Genomic DNA, 17805 nt, shown 5'->3' on the forward strand with positions numbered 1-17805 from the left:
CATGTCCTCATGCAACGAAAACTGAATATATTGCATGTCCTCATGCAACCCAAAGACAAAAACCATGTGTTAACCAAGCAATAAAAAATTTGAGAATAAATGAATGCTTCCTTAATTAATGAATATTCAATTTTAGTAATCTTGATGAAGGCATAACAATTTTTACATTGACATTCAATTATATGTATATATGAAGTTGCAACAAAATATGATATATGTAACAGCAAACTTCATGAACCATTTTCTCAAAAACTACAAACCAGCTTTTGTTGAAATTTGGCAAGTAAATTTATAATATATGAATGCCTTAATGATCCAAAAATCAGATTGTTTTGATGCACGGATCATGAGATATAAACAAAATGGCTGTAAGTGAGAGTGCATGATTTCCGAAATTTTATGAACCAATATTTCTTGAATTTATCTAGGTATGTGTATTTCAATAGTATGTCTGTGTTTCCTAGAGATCACAAGAATTGAGTTCATAGTTTTTTTTAAAATATTAGGGAAATCAATTTCTACACTGAAATTGTATGCCTTAAAGGAGAGAAAATAGAAAACATCCATCATGCGTAGCAATTCCTCCCCCTCTTTGAAAAATTAGCATGCCCTCATGCGATGCTAGAAAACAAATAGAGGTGGTAGCTACCGACTGTTAAATGCTATGCTTGGTGTAAAACAACATGAAATAAGGGAGGTGTTGAGAGTGAATAAGAATAGCAATGGATGATAAAGAATATGAATGGTGTGGTGATAAGAAAAAAAATGAAGGAACACTCCCCCATACTCGGAAATGATATGCTGCTGAAAATGGGAAGTGGTAGAAATGAAGGATGGTAAATAATGCTCAAAATGGATTTTCATTAGATTCTCCTAAATTTATAATAAATTAGAAAACTATGCAATTTTACCTCAAGTTTTACCTCCAAAAATGTGGAATGACATATAAATACTGGCAGTTGTTGAAGCTGATGTAGGCAGAGTTGGTGCTAAAAGTGATGCAAAAGGTGGAATCCAGGGAAGCACATCATGTCTGAAGAATTGTTCACGTTCACGAGCCTCTACTGTGAAGTGCAATAGTGTGGTCATGCTACGAATAGAATTTCCCCTGCATACTTGTTGTTCTCCTGTAAACAAAGCACTATTTTGCATACAATGTTCTTGAATCCATAATGTTAGTTTTGAATAGAAATAGATAAGATGCATGCAAAACTTTCAGTCAGAAAAAACTGTTGTCAAATCAACAAGTTATGGCAGAGTGTAGTAATCATATCGCATGCAATCCCATAATGCATACATTCCCCCCCTCCAATTGGAAAATGGGTTCCATAACCATAAAGCATATGAGAGGGGTGGTGTAGACGGCAAGGCAATGGAATGAACAATATATCAGTAAGTAAAGCAGAGTACACTTATCAATGATAGGACGGTGAAAATTATGGTTATGTTGAGAGCAAAGTGTGTAAAGATAGTTATGAATAAGAGATAGGACGCTTTGGATTGATGATAGTTTATACAAAACGAAAAAGGACAACAATATGCTAAAAAGATGCTTCGCTGACGGTATTCTAGCTGAAAATGATGTGATTGATCATAAAACACTTTCACATGCATAAAGATTCAAACAGGGAAAAAGTTAAGGAAATAACTTCTCTGATAAAAAGAAAATAAGAAAAGGGTATTATAATAATAATTGACGATAAGATATAACTTCAATACCATAAGCAGAGCCGCTACTGCCAGCAGGCGTCCATAGCCTCGGCAGGGTTGCTTTTTAACCCATATGAGCCAGGATCCTCAATTTATAAATGGAGAGTTTTAGTGTTGTTCTACAGAAGAGATCAGTGTGCTGGCGTGGTAACCAGATAACCACACTGCCATTCACTAGGAGGTAGCAAAAGTGATCAGGCCGGCTCGTGATGAGACCTCCTGTTCCAAGGATAATTTGGCTATCCAATGGATCATAACCCTGGTGTGGTGGCCATAATGGGAATGTCACTTTGTTACAGCCTTATGAACATGGTAGGCTGGCTCGTAATGAGACCCCCTATCCTCCATCTGCGAACAAATTTTTGTTGTTATTACACATTTTTATGATAAAAAGAGGGAGGCTCAATACTCCTTAAGAGCAGGGATGGCGGAAGAAGTTGAACATGTCAATATAAAAAAAATATACCCATAATCTCATTTATTACAGACAGAGAAGATTATAACCAGGAAGGGTGGAACCAGCATGGTATTAAGATGATCAATCAATATCATGTACAGCAAAAACAATGCAGTAAAGTAATATATAAATAATTGTGTCCCTTTTTGAAAAGAATCTAACATCAAGGAGTTGTCCTGTTAAAGATCATAACGTAAATGATAATACTTGCTTCAAAAGAATCCATAATTCTTGTCCTCATAAAAATAGTGTACTTCATGCCATGAAAGAGAATCAGGAAAATGTGGTTGAGCTGACTATGAATAATCCCACAAGAGAAAGGAAAGGGTTGCCCTCAAAAATATTCCCAAAGAGTTGCTCTTTTGAATGAACAGCAAAAACACTCACAAAGCGGTGTTTCGTGTAAGGAACATCAAAGAAAATGCACACCAAAAAAGCAAAAATACATACAAAAAACGTGAAAATGCAAATGTCGTTCGAAAAATAACAAATGTTGTTTCTTCTGAGAAAGGAACAGCAGAGACACTCAAATGTTGTTCCTTTTCGCAAAGGATGAGCAAAAACACACAAGTGTTGTTCCTTTTCGCAAAGTAACAGCAAAAACATGCACGTGTTGTTCCTTTTCGCAAAGGAACAGCAAAAAACACGCAAGTGCTGTTCCTTTTTGAAAAGGAACAGCAAAGTCACACAAGTGCTGTTCCATTTCGAAAAGGAACAACAAAATCACACAAATGTTGTTCCATTTCGAAAAGGAACAACAAAAACACACGAATGTTGTTCCATTTCGAAAAGGAACAGCAAAAACACACAAGTGCTGTTCCTTTTTCGCAAAGGAACAGCAAAAACACGCAAGTGTTGTTCCTTTTGAAAAGGAACAGCAAAATCACACAAATGTTGTTCCATTTCGAAAAGGAACAGCAAAAACACGCAAGTGCTGTTCCATTTCGAAAAGGAACAACAAAATCACACAAATGTTGTTCCATTTCGAAAAGGAACGGCAAAAACACACAAGTGTTGTTCCTTTTTGAAAAGGAACAGCAAAGTCACACAAGTGTTGTTCCATTTCGAAAAGGAACAGCAAAATCACACAAATGCTGTTCCATTTCGAAAAGGAACAGCAAAAACACACGAATGCTGTTCCATTTCGAAAAGGAACAGCAAAAACACGCAAGTGCTGTTCCATTTCGAAAAGGAACAGCAAAATCACACAAATGTTGTTCCATTTCGAAAAGGAACAGCAAAATCACACAAATGTTGTTCCATTTCGAAAAGGAACAGCAAAAACACACAAGTGCTGTTCCATTTCGAAAAGGAACAGCAAAAACACACAAGTGTTGTTCCATTTCGAAAAGGAACAGCAAAAACACACAAGTGCTGTTCCTTTTTGAAAAGGAACAACAAAGTCATACAAGTGTTGTTCCATTTCGAAAAGGAACAGCAAAATCACACAAATGTTGTTCCATTTCGAAAAGGAACAGCAAAAACACACGAATGTTGTTCCATTTCGAAAAAGAACAGCAAAAACACGCAAGTGTTGTTCCATTTCGAAAAGGAACAGCAAAATCACACAAATGCTGTTCCATTTCGAAAAGGAACAGCAAAATCACACGAATGTTGTTCCTTTTCGAAAAGGAACAGCAAAATCACACAAATGTTGTTCCATTTCGAAAAGGAACAGCAAAAACACACGAATGCTGTTCCATTTCGAAAAGGAACAGCAAAAACATGCAAGTGCTGTTCCATTTCGAAAAGGAACAGCAAAAACACAAGTGCTGTTCCATTTCGAAAAGGAACAGAAAAAACAGCAAAAACGCGCAAAGAATGAATTAGTTATTCACTGCATTGATGCTGAGGATGAGTTGCACTTTGAATGAAGCAACACCTGAAACACAAAATATAAAAGAAATTAGAAAAAAACAACATTTTATTTTAAAACAATATGTAAATTAAGTTACAACAGCTATGATATTATGTAAAAAAATGATCTTTTTGAAAAATGTTTTGGCAGCAAAGAGATGACATGAATCTTCAAATGGAAATCAATTCTTCATTTCTTCTATTATGAATCCGTTGGGTAATAATTTGGATGAAATTCCTTTGTTTTATTTAAAATTTGTTTCAAGAATCGCTTGTCCATAAATTGACGTTCTTTTTCTCTTAGGACCTGCAAAAAACGAGTGTCTACCTGCAATAAAACATTAAATCATGGAGAAAGAGAGGTGCACGGCTCCCCTAATCCAAGAATTATGCAAAAAAACTAACAAGTAGTTACTTCTATAGAACAAATCCAAGGAGAAAATAACAAAGTAAAATTTATTTGTCACCTGCGGGAGAGCAGTGGTCAATCATACTAACCTGCAGTGTTTTAATCACAACTTCTTTGTTTTTCGTCGAAATTGAGTGATTCCAAAGCCAAATGAGAGCTAATTCAAAGGTTTATCTCCAGTAGAAACAGGTTTTAGAAATTCAATGATATGATATGTCAATTTTAGTTAGAACGACCTGCATAATAGAGTCATTGTCGATTACCCGGCTTAGACCAACAGTTGATATTTCAAGCATAACTTTTTCGTTTGATGTCGGATTCGAATTATTCAAATTGGAAATCAAAGTAGATTCATTTATTTATCTCCAATAGAAACAGGTTTTGAAGACAAGAAGAATTGATAGGTCAAATATTGTAAGGAACAGCCGAAAAGACAGAGTTTTAAGAGTGCTGATTTACGATAGACAGTCAGTATTTTGATCATAACTTCCCCATACGATATCGAAAATGAGTGATTCCAATTGCATTGTAAACTAGATTCATAGGGGAATCTACCATAGAAACAGGTTTTAAAAATTCATTCATTTAGGCCTCCAAAAACTGACTGTCCCAACTCTGTTCCTGAGCTGCCCGCTAGACATCCGGTCAATGTTTTGGTTCTAACTTTTTCGTTTCAAATCCAAATTGAGTGATTCAAATTGGGTTAGAAAGTAGACATCAAGGGCTACCTAGGGTAGAAACAGGTTTTAAAAATATTCACTTTTGGTCCCTCAAAACATGACTGTCCCGACTGTTTTTCCAGAAATTTCATCAAGCCCGCAAGCCAAAAAAATGAAATTCAAGCATTTTTTCCAATTGGTGATAAAAATGAAAATGAGTGTTTGTAGAACTTATTATTTCTATTATGATTCATATACATACACAAATAGATTGAAATATTTATCACCGATGTTGATTTCGATAGCGTGTTGCAACAAAAGAAACAACTAGTTTTACAAAAAATAAAAAAATGTGTTTGTTTTATTTCTTTATTTATTTTATTTTTTCCACTATCCTACTCTTCTTTGAGAATTGATTATGTTTATGTATAGGAGTATTTCCAGTGGAACCATGTTAGAAATAAGGCCTCATGTATGCACATACCCAAATTCGAAAAATGCATGTTGATAAAAATTAGGGTATGAGAAGCCAACTTCCCTTCAAAAAATGGTATCAAAAATTGTTGAAGCATGGAGTGATGTTGCAAACAAATGATGGAGTGAAACCAATCTTCAATGTATCCTTTATTTTCTTGGTTTCGCATAGCCATCATATCATGAAGTTCTTGAGCTTTTAAAATAGCTTGTTGATGCATAGTAAAAGAAACCTCATTTTCTTCCATAGCTTCTACAATTTTTGCATTTGAAACATTCTGAATCTCATTGTAGGTTTTCTCTAATAACACATGTGAGATAGAATGGGTGGGAAGGGTGGGTAAATTTGTCAGCTCAACATTGTAAGCATGTTGTACTGGTTTATTATGGTGAGGGTGTGGAATTAGTTGAGCAGGAAAATGTGTAAAGAATGGAGCATTTTGATGATGTGGCTGATTGGGTTGTGTGAATGGTTTTGATGGGCAAGCAAGGTGTTGTGAAAGAGCTGGTGGAGAATATGGAGAATGTGCTTGTGCTACAAGATGAGGGAGAGTAGTCATGCCATCATAAGATAAACCATGCCAACTTGTAGACAAGATAGGTGGTTATATTGAAATTGACATGGCTGCCCTAACACATTAACATTCCATAATGGATTATGCAAGTATGACAATGGAGAAAAAGTGTTTTGAACCATACCTATAGGCCTTGTTGCAGCTTTCCCATCTCTTTGATATGCTACTTCCATCGTAGATAAGGAAGAGTGAGTATCTATGAGATGCTCCTTTCGGTCATGAGAACAAAACACTTCATCAAATTCTTCATTTTTATGAACCTGCAAAACATCCAATTTTTCATTTAGAGAGCTAATAAAATCAACTTTAAAATTTTCAAATAAAACATTGATTTCAGCTCTTATGTCTCCTATGCTTGTAGCAGATTTGGAAAACAAAGAAAAAACATCTCTAGGATTCTTACCAGCCTTGGAGATTCCTCTCGAATACCTTATGCACAACTCACAAACATCATCATATCATAACTGAAAAACATCACCTTTTCCTATCAGATTTAAAAGTTCTAAAAATTCATCTTTGATTCCTTTAAGAAGGAGTGTTTTTAAGATCTCTTTTTCCAAATGCTTATGCTTTGATTTTTGAAGGTTATAATGAAATCGATCTACATAGTCCTCCAAACTTTCATCTTCCCCTTGTATCATATAGAAAATATCTTCATTGGCTTTGCAATAGTCTTGGTACTTTTTCAAGAATATGTTCTTCATGTCCTCCCATGATTGGATGCAATTCCCACCTAGGCTCATGAACCATCGGAGAGCTGCTCCTTTTAGAGTAAGAGGAAACACTTTCAATCTTTGATCATTAGTACAATAATCATATCCTCTACAAAGTATTTCAAACTCAAACATAAATGTATGTGGATCTTCATTTGCTAAACCATGAAAATTTGGTAAAGATGGGGGAATTATGTGCATTTGTGTCACTCCTAGATCTTTGATAGGAAATTCAAAAGTAGAAACGTGAGCCATTTCTTACCATAGCTTAAGATGTTCTTCATGTGTTTCTTCGAGGCTCCTTCTTCAAATGTTCCTGTCAATCGGTTAGTGAAATGGGTGGTGCTTACATCACCACTTGCGTGAGATCAGGTAATTCATTTTTAAAAAAAAATTCTATCTTTTTCCTAATCATTCACACAAAAATTCAAACATCTATCTCTACCCTAGGTTCTTTAACAGTCCTGCTGGAAAGCGGACGGGGGAGCAGGGCTTTTACATGCTCCGTACGCAGGTTCTTACCTTCCGTTTTTAAGATCCAACTCTTCCCTAGCAGGCACTCATCAGATTCACACTACTCTTTAGAAATGGCTACACTCTCCCCGGCAACGGCGCCAAAATGTGGAGCGATAAAAAGGTGTCTTGTGAACTCCTAATTACCTCACATTAATTATCAACCCAGGGACGACTTTTTATTTCAAGAGTGTACTCTGTCTGAGGCGGCTATTTACTCAAGAGCAATGTTGTGCAGTATAGTGCTTAAAACCCAAAAGTAAATGAATGCTTGAAACAAAATCTAATTAGAACAGCAAGAAACTAAATCATTCATTCAAACAACCATCAATCGAGGATATAGTAGCAATAACTCATTCCTCTAGAAATTGATGGAATAGAGTATGGACCATGGATCTGGGAGCATGGTAGCGTCTGCTGAGGCTCACGACAGCCTTGGACCTTCTCTCACACCAAAGCAATAAATGCAAGGAAATGGAATGGCAGCAAGTAAAAATGAAATAACAAAAGGAAATAGAACAGCAGTAAATGAAACATCAATCAAAAGAACTACATCTCGCGAGTCAAAACCAACTTACTCACATTCTGCAATAAAATAACAATCTTCAAAAGCAAATCCAATGATCTTTACTTTACGAGAAGATATTTACAAATGAATTATGGAACAGCATTTATCATATTTACACAACACACTTATTATAGCAATCTGATGTTTCCAAAGAACATGACTTCCGTTTCCAAATGAAATAATATTACTTTCGGTTTCCCACGAATAAGAGTTCAAAATGAATCCAATAGCAATATTTAATATGAAAGCTCTGTAACAGAAACAATCGGTTTAAATAGTGAACATGTAATCAACTCCAAAAAGATTCATTACGCAACATAGAGTCACTTACATAAACTTCTTGAATGAAACCATTAATGAATTAGTCGTAACAGAGCGTTGAACAGCATATAACAAATACATCAGATTACTAAACTATATAAACAATCCACACATGAAAAGATATCATACAGCAGCAATTGTAAAGATATGATACACAATAGCAGCAGCGTACTCCACCAGAGGCTGGGCCCTTAGCCGCCAGCGGATGCTGCGGGATTACTTCAGAATGAGAAAAATGAACAGCAACTCCCAATTCATTTATTAATCAGCCAATTGTGGAATCATTACAATAGCAAAAGCTACAGCATGCAACAATCCCTATCCTATCATGAATAATCCACCATCATTGTCCATCATTTCTCTATCATTCTTCCATCATTCGAATCCCCCCCTCTCTGATCTTTGTTCTCATTTAAATAGAGAAAGATCAGAGAGCATAGATAATTACAACATGATTTGTTTTACAAATTTGGGTTGATTCTAACCAGATGATCAACAAGAAAATATATTCCCTCTCATCTCTTCAACAAAAGCAAGACGAATTTGGGTTTACAGCTGAGATTTGGAGGGCGGCCGCAACTGCAAATCTGAGAAAATCGTGCTCAAAGAACCCTGCGTTTCTCCCTGTACAAGCCGAATTTGGGCAAACTGTTCTTTAAGAAGATAATTGGGCCCGTTCTGGACAAAACCCATGTTCCGTATTTTCCAAATTTGTCTTCATTTGCTCAAAATCTCAACCGCAAAACTGTCACTCCTTAAACCAGCGAATTTCTGAGTTGGCAGATTTAAAAATCAAATCTTCAATCTGGAAGTTACCTTGGAGGCTAAAAATGGTGAATAATGTTATAACCAACTTATTAGAACTATCATTGGTAAAATAATGCATAATAATCAATTTATTAGAAATAAAGGAGAATAAATCATATTTATTCATGAGAGCATAAATAATTAATAAAATGGATTTAAATGATAAATTATAATAAATGACATGATGAAGAATGGTAGAAATGGGTAGAATAAACGTTCACAAGTGACAATAATAATGGCATATTAACGACTCTACAGCTATTAGATCCGTGCCAATCCTTGAGGTCAGGTATATGATCAGAAATGCTGTGCCAGAATGTTCGTATGACAGAGCAGTGGATGAATAGATGATCAGTGCTCTCCTCTTCACAACAGCAGAGATGGCATCTGAAAGGGCCGTGGAAGAATCTCTTCATGAGGTTCACTCCTGTGGGGATTTTGTCGAAAATGATATTCCACATGAGCAAACGACAACAAGGTGCGGCCTGCAGTTTCCAGATCCTGTTCCATTGAGGATTGATGTCCGGGGGCTTATAAGGTTCCATAAGCTTCAGATATCCCTCCTTTGGAGTATAACGTCCATGTTTAGCGATGGCCCATATGAGTTCGTCGGGCCCTTCAGATAGTCTGATGTTGGCTTGAGTGAGGGCCTCAGTAAATGCGCTCCATTCAGGCTGCCACTGTTCTGGGATGTCCAAGGTTGCGGATGTGAACCAGGCCTGTTGTAGGAATGTAGAGTTTGCATTGTCCCCTATATGATTGATGTGAGTTATCCCCCTGTCATGAAGGTGTCTGATGAGATCATCCGAGAGCCTGTGTAGGTTGTTGCATCCTACCCAGGGGTCAATGCCAATCCTCACGTCCTGTCCACTCTTAATGCGCCAAGTGATGCCATCCCTGAGAAGCGGGAGGGAGAGTAATACAGCCTTCCAAATATTTGAGATATTGGGACCTGGGTTGTGATGTCGACGGAACCAGTCCATGAGATGGGAGGGTCTGATATATTTTGCTTGTGCCACTCGTGACCAGAGGCTGTCTGTAGTCAGGAGTAGCCAGCCTAGTTTGGCAGCTAGGGCCTTAGCAAACAGATCAAGTCGCTTGATACCCCAGCCACCCCATCTCTTAGGTCTGGCAATGGTGTCCCATTTTACCCAGGCGAAGATTCTCCCAGGTTGCTGTCCTTTCCATAAGAATCTGGAGCATATGTTCTGTATTCTGTTTAGGACTCCTCGGGGTATCCAAGCCAGTGTCATCCAGTATACAGGCGTGGCTTCGATGACAGCTTTAATGAGAGTGAGGCGTCCGGCTCTAGAGAGGTATCTATGATACCAGATATGGAGTCTTTTCTCCACCTTGGCAAGGAGCCAAGTCCAATCTGCTATTTTGTAGCCAAGGGGTTTCAGCCTGTACCCCAAGTACTTGATGCCATCAGATAGCCTGGTTGAGGTGAAGGGGAACCGCTGGGCTGCATAAGCAGATTCATGGCGAGAGCAGCCAACAGTCGTGATAGTAGATTTACCCTCATTAATCATCATCCCAGTAGCAAGCTGAAATAGAAGAAATATATTGTGGAGAGCTGTGGTGTCACTCAGTCCTCCATTGAGGAATATGAGAATGTCATCCACAAACAGTAAGTGCGTGAGGTGAAAATTATTGGATATGCAAATACCCGAGAGCTGATGTTTGTCCTTAGCTGTTATGATAAGTCTTCTCAGGCCTTCCATGATCAGTAGGAATAGAAGAGGAGAGAGGGGGCAGCCCTGTCTGAGACCTCTTTCCGAGGTGAAGAAGGGAGTGGCCTCCCCATTAAGAAGAACACTGTAGGCAACCTCAGAAATGCAACACATGACCCATTTAATGAAAGTATAGGGAAAGCCGAGGTGAGTCAAGAGTAGTCTGATGTATAACCAGTTTACTCTATCAAAAGCTTTAGTGAGGTCGACTTTGAGGATCATGCCTTTTTGCTTTTTAATGTGGAGGGTGTGGAGGAGTTCCTGTGCAGTGGCAATGGCTTCATGAATCTGACGATGGTCAAGAAAGGCAAATTGTTCAGATGAGATGTGGCGGGATAATATAGGCTTCAGTCGGTTGGCTATAATCTTTGCAATAATCTTGTAGAGACAATTGCAAAGCGAGATGGGCCTGAAGTCATTGAAAGATACAGGCTGATCAGATTTGGGGATAAGGGTGATGAAGGTGGATTTGATGGCCATGGAGATCCTGCCCGATTGTCTGCAGAGTTCAATGACTTTCAATAGGTCATCTGCCAGTATGTCGAAGAAGGCAATATAGAATTCAATGGTCCAGCCATCAGGACCTGGACTTTTATCCTTTTTGAACCATTTGATATATGTTTCCACCTCTGCCAAAGTCACCTCCTTAGTGAGATCATCATGTTCCTCTGGATCAACGAATCTGGGGAAATGCTCAGCCACTCTCATGATTTCAAGAATGTTAGATTCGCGGGGGGCTTTATAGATGCTTCTGAAGTGGTCTGATGCGAGCTTAGATAGATGCCTCTGTGTAGTGACCACATGATCCTGTTCGTCTTTTAGTTCCCAAATGGTATTGATAGCCTTTCTCCCATTGGCGAATCTATGATAGAAACGAGTGTTGTCATCCCCTTCAGCGAGCCAAATGGCTTGGCTGCGAAGTCTCAAGCTTTCCTCCCTGTCCTTCAGGATCTGGGATCTCTTTACAATATGAGACATGTAAAGGTCTTTCCTTTCCTGTGTGGGAAAGATACCACCATCCTCCTCTTCATGAGCAGCAATGAAGTCCTCAGCCTCCCGCAAAGATTGATCATCACGGAGTCTCTTTTGGTGTGCCCAGGCCTTAGAGATCCTTTTAAGCTCCGATAATTTCCTGATGAAGCCCTCAGTGAAATGTTCCTCCTCTTCTATGGGGCGGCTCTGCCAGTACTCTGTGACCATCTGAATATAGGATGGGTCTTTTAACCAGGAGGAGTTAAATTTGAAGGGGCTTTTTACTTTATTATGAATATCAGAGAATTCCAGATAAATAGGTCTGTGGTCGGATATGCCCCCAGATCCCACCCATTGCCTTATACGAGCAATCCTGTTGTGGAGGGGTTCTTTAATAAGAAATCTATCAAGCCTCCTGGCCAGACTCTGATCACCACTCCTGTTGTTTGACCATGTGTGTTGCAGTTTAGTCATGGGGGTGTCGATCCAGTGGTGTTCCTCCAGCAGGGTGGATATGGTATCCGAGAAAGGGTCAGTCCTGGCAGCATGCCCCCATGATTCGCAGAAGCCCAATGTGAAGTTCAAATCCCCTCCCAGGATGATGTTATCCTGTTGAAAGAGAGAAGAGGTCAAGAGAGAATGCCAGTAGGCCTCTCTGTCAGAGCAAGGGCCATATACATTGATGAGCCTAAGGACAGTTTCCATAGACTGAACATAGGCATCGATGCCAATGAATCCTCTGCCACCCCATGTGTTTATTATTCTCAACGCTCTGTTATTGATACCAATTGCCAGACCCCCGGATCTCCCTGAAGCATCTATAGCGTGGAAGGTCCAGTTAGGTAACCAGGCCTCGAGGGATGGTATAAGGGAGTCTGCATTACAGAGCGTTTCTTGCAGAAAGATGATGTCCAATAGAGAGAGGGAGAGAAGTCTCCGAAGGGCTAGTTTTTTGGGTGTACTAGCAAACCCCCTGCAATTGAAGGATATGATCTTCATGTCGGATGTGTGGCAGGGCTTTTTGCTCTAAGGGCCCTGAAGATGGTCTGTTGTCGACCAAGTGAGACTTCGGCATCAGCCGCATGTCTAGCTTTTGAAAGACGGGATGGTCGTCCTCGCGATAGCTTTTGGAGAGAAGGTGGTGGGTCGAGAACCAGCCCAATAGCGTCAGTACCAATCCCTCTAGTCCGGGGGCGGAGAGAGTATCGAGGGGGTGCCGGGGAAATGGGCTCTGGTAGCTGATCGGTCGCCAGCGGGGGGAGAGATGGAGGACAAGGCGGTTCACAGAGAGAGGGGGAGGGGATGGGACAATTGAGAGAGGAGGAAGGAAAGGGCACTCGGGGGGGGGAAGGAAGGTACTGATGCGGGGGAAGAAGAGGGTACAGCCCAATGCATAGAGACAGATGTAGCCAGATCATGCAAAGAAGAGAGTAAATTAGAAGTGGAGACAGCTGACATACCCGGTGTATCGTCGCCCGCCGGATCAGAGACATCTGGGACGGGAGCAGGCGATGCACGGGTGGGAGCTTCCGCCAGTGATGTAGTCGGTAAGGGAGGATCAGCTTCAGCTTGTACTGGAGTCCCCGCGGGCACCGCAGTCTGAGGCTGACCAGGAGGTGAGAAGGGTCGATCCTGTGTCGCATCCTGTGCTGGTGTCGGCCCTTTTCTCAGAAGTGGGCAGTCCCGATAGAGGTGACCAACCTTATGACAACGGCGGCATCTGTAAGGGATCCCTTCATAGTCTATGATCTGTTTCCTGGAGAAGTCCCTCCACTGGATAGTGATATATTCTTGTAGACCCCCCCTGGTATCCAGATTGATGAGAAGCCGCGCATATGCCATCATGCCAGTGTGAAGATATGATTTATCATAATCCATGTAGACCCCAATTGCATTGCCAATTCTGCGAAAGATATCTTCGGACCAAAATTGCAGGGGAAGACCCGGGAGTCTGATCCAAACAGGGCCGATTCCGATCTGTTCCGTGGCCGGATCGAACATGGGAGTCCAGCGTTTCAGAAGTACCGGAGAATGTTCAAAGTGCCAGAAAGAGGAAAGTACCCAATTTGTGTGATCGGCACGAGCGAAGCGCAATGCAAACCATCCCCTCACAAAGGTTTGCACGAAGGGTATGTCGACCAAGTGTTGTCCCCAAACTTCTGTAGCCCAAGCCTTTAATCGTGCAGCCGAGTAATTTCGTCCTCTGATGCGACCCACCAGAACCCTATCAGCAAATTCCATGATGTCTCCCCACTGGATGTCCTCTTCGAGTCGGAGGAATATGTCTTCCTCCCTGGATCTGAAGCAACGGTACTTTTTACCCGGTCCAGTTCTGGGAGGAGGAGGCAGAGGGGGGGACGGAGCAGGGGAGGAGACGATGCCGTGTGAAGGGTTTGTGATAGGTGCGAGGGGAGGGGGTAAGGTACCAGAGATGGGGAGAGGATCCGAGAGAGGGGGAATATCAGTGAAACAACCCGAGTGTGAGCCGGCGACGGGGGGAGCGGGAGTCGAAAACGGAGCGGAAGTGAAGGGCCATTGATACGCTGCAGAATGAGAAGAACTAGGGTTAGGGTTTAGGCACCCAGCGACAAACCCCAGGGAGGCCGGCGATAAGGGAGGAGTAGACAATGCAGGCCAAGTGGGGGGAATATCCGGGAGAATAACGGGAGGATGTTGCGGGGAGTCACCGGCAGAGTAAGCAGCAAAATCGACCGGAGGTTCCGGGAGATACATACCTTGTGAGCTGGAGGAGGGAGTACGCCAGATGGAGACGTCGTTCAAAGGATCTTCGGTGTAGTCGACAGCCTCAAGTTCCTCCATATTGCCAGCTAGCGGAGCCCTCGAAACGGCGAGAACCTCGGAGCACAGGTAACCAAGGTGTGATGCGGGAATCGATAGCGAGGCGTAACGGCGGGGAGGGCAAACAAACGGAAGGTAAACAGGTCGATGCGAAGACGGTAACTGCAGAGCGTCAGATAGTGGGTAGACTCTTAGCCGCGGCGAGGACGTAGGTGCGGGAACCGGGAGAGGTAACCGGGTACGGGCGCGGTGAGCTGCAGACTAGGGATACATCCGAAACCGAAACCCTAACCAAAACCGCCTCGCGCTGCAGACTCCATCTCCCCTTCTAGGAAAGATTTACCTTGTAAAAGAATTTATTTTGAGTCTAGAAAGTCCTGGAAACCTCCAAAGTATAATTCGTCCCTGGAAGCCACAATCCAACCTAAAAGAGGGAATTTAACCTCTTCAAAAGGCTATAAATACAGGCAACTTCGACCTCATTAGTCATTCATTCTATCTCTCTCATAAGAAGTTCGATCTGAAATTGGGAGCTAGAAGAAAGGAAAACCAAAGGTCTGGAAGGAAAGGAGAATTAGAGAAGAAGAGAGAAATTTTATTTTTAGGCTCTATCTCTCTTACACGTGCGAAAACTAGGGTTTTTACAACTTCAAAGAATGTCCAAATTGCAAGAGATCAAGTTGCAAGATCAAGCTACTGGAAGAACGAGTATTGTGATTTGACTTCGTTGACCTTGGGAGACATTGTCTTGTTCAAAGGATGATCTCTTGAAAAAAATTCTTGTGCCAAAATTAGGTTTTTTGCAGCATCTACAAAATCAAATTTGTAGGATGAAGTTGCAGTGTTGAAGCTGGGGTTCGAAGCTGAAGCTGGAAATTGGTTGAAGAAGGATTAAGTCTTGTTTTATCTGACCTAACCAGAATGGCTTCTTGAAGGGATGACTTGGTATTTGTAGGACTTGGTCTAGAGTTTGGGTCTTGGTTGTCTCAATTGAAGCAGATTCTATAAGAAGAGAAGAATTTTTTCTAGGATTTCCCTTTGGAGGGGTTTTGCCCTGGCTTGGAGCCTCATTTTTGTGTTTATTTTGTTTATTGCTTTTCTCTTGATAATTGTTTGATGAATAATAACTAATAAATAAAGCACAATAAGATAAATAAAGTTCATAAGCAATGATTAAGGTTAAAGAAAATATGAATTAATAGCTGCCATATTGCATTTTCCAGCATGGTTTCAGAGCTAAGGTGAACAAGAGAAGGTAGTTGAAAAGATCATATTGTGGATAGAAAGTGGGGGAATCACTTGCAGGTGAATCAAACTATTATTAAAATAATATTACAATAATTTTTTTGATATATCTTGGAAGAACATCTATTTAAAGACTCATTGGAAGACATCTTTGTAGGAAGCATCAAAGAATCTTGGTATCATTCATCACTCTTGGAAGTTTTTTTTTCAAGTACATGATTGAATTCTCTTTGAAGATCTTGAAAGCATCAAGATAGTTGGAGACATCATCAAAGAATAAAAGAATCTTGGTTTAAAATTAAGTACCATATTGTTACATTATGTTTGAATCTACAGGCCATATGGGTTCTTTCTGCAAGGAAAGCAAGAAGCTCATTGGTTCAACAAATTTTGTAGCATGGAAGAAAAGGATTGATCTGGCACTCACAAAACATGAAGTAATGGAATATGTCCTCGTTGAGGTTGTTGAACCTAGAAAATACAAGACTCAAGAGTTAGAAAAATACAAAAAGGGAGAAGTGAGGGCACAAAGGATCATTGTTAAATCCATTAATGATCATCTTGTTCCCTTTTTTGTTGATTTAAATACATCTAAGGCTATGTATGATAAGTTAGTAAATTTGTACTCTATAAGTACATCAAGTCAAAATATTTCCTTGAGAAACCAACTATACAAAATAAGGAAATTGAAGGATGAAGACATCGCCTCCTATCTGATGAAGATTTCACAAATAAGAGATCAGTTGCATGGGCTTGGGGAGAAAATTTTTTACTCTGAAATGACCATCTGTGTACTGAATGCTTTGCCACCAGAATGGAGCAGTTTTGCAACTAGCATCTACTCTAAGAAAGATACTACTCCTTTTGATGAGTTGTGGGCTCAATGCATCTTGGAAGAGACTATGATCAAGGCAAAGGATGACACTGAATCAAATGAACAATATCAAGCCTTTATTGCAAGAACCAAAAATTTGAAGAATGGAATGTTTGGAAAGCCCAAGAAGAAGCTAGATAGGTCCAAGGTTCAATGCTTTGGATTCAATGAATATGGACACTTTAAAAGGGACTGTCCAAACAAGAATAACAATAAAACAAAGGAAAGAAGTGAAGCTCACACAGCTGGAGAGAAGGGAGAACCTGATAAGAAGTCGAAGAGAGAAGATATCAAAGATATTTACTATTAAATAAGGCATCCTCTCTGTTAGATTCTTTATGAAGTTTGTCTTTCCTTCATTTAGAATAGTGTGCATTTTTGTTTACTCTAGAAGAGTCTTAAGTTTGTAAAAGCATGGCATCCTAGATAGTATAATATTTAGAGTCTACTTGATTGAGTGGCTTTGAATCATATAGTATCTCAAAATTGAGAAGATTGGGATTATTTTGCATATTATTGTTCATCCAAGCATTATCTAACATTATGTTAGAAGTAGTCATTTTGCTAATATGGATCATCAAGATCCTATAAGAACCATAATTTTGGAAGGTTCTTGGAAGAAGCAATATGACAAGGTTAGTATGTATTCCATATAGTATGGAAACAATACTCTTAAAGGATTAAGGAATGTAGTTGGTCAAGTTGAAGGCTCATTTAATATCAAATAGATAGATGATTGTATGGAAGCATAGGAATGCATATTTAAAGTAACCTTTATCTTGGGTAGGATTCATATGTACAGAATCTTCTAAAAGAATTTGGTCATCAAATATTCTTAGTATAGTTATATTATGCTTAGAATAAGAATTTGACTTACTCTAGAATGAATAAAGGATCGAGATTATATAGAATAGTGATCAACATCCAGTATAGTCTCCTTAAGAAAATTATAGCTTTGTAATCAATTTTTATCCTTGAGCACTCTAATGCATGAAGGAAGATTCTTATGGAGATAGAGCATGAAGATGTTGATATTTTGATGAGAAAGCCATCACGATGAGGTAAGTCTAATATTTTGGCTATATGGTTAACATATCGTTTTGCTACCTGGAAGGATAT

Source organism: Pinus tabuliformis, chromosome 7, assembly GCF_031772625.1.
Source record: "Pinus tabuliformis cultivar Carrire ecotype Pingquan chromosome 7, CPIR1, whole genome shotgun sequence".
Classification (NCBI taxonomy): Eukaryota; Viridiplantae; Streptophyta; class Pinopsida; order Pinales; family Pinaceae; genus Pinus; species Pinus tabuliformis.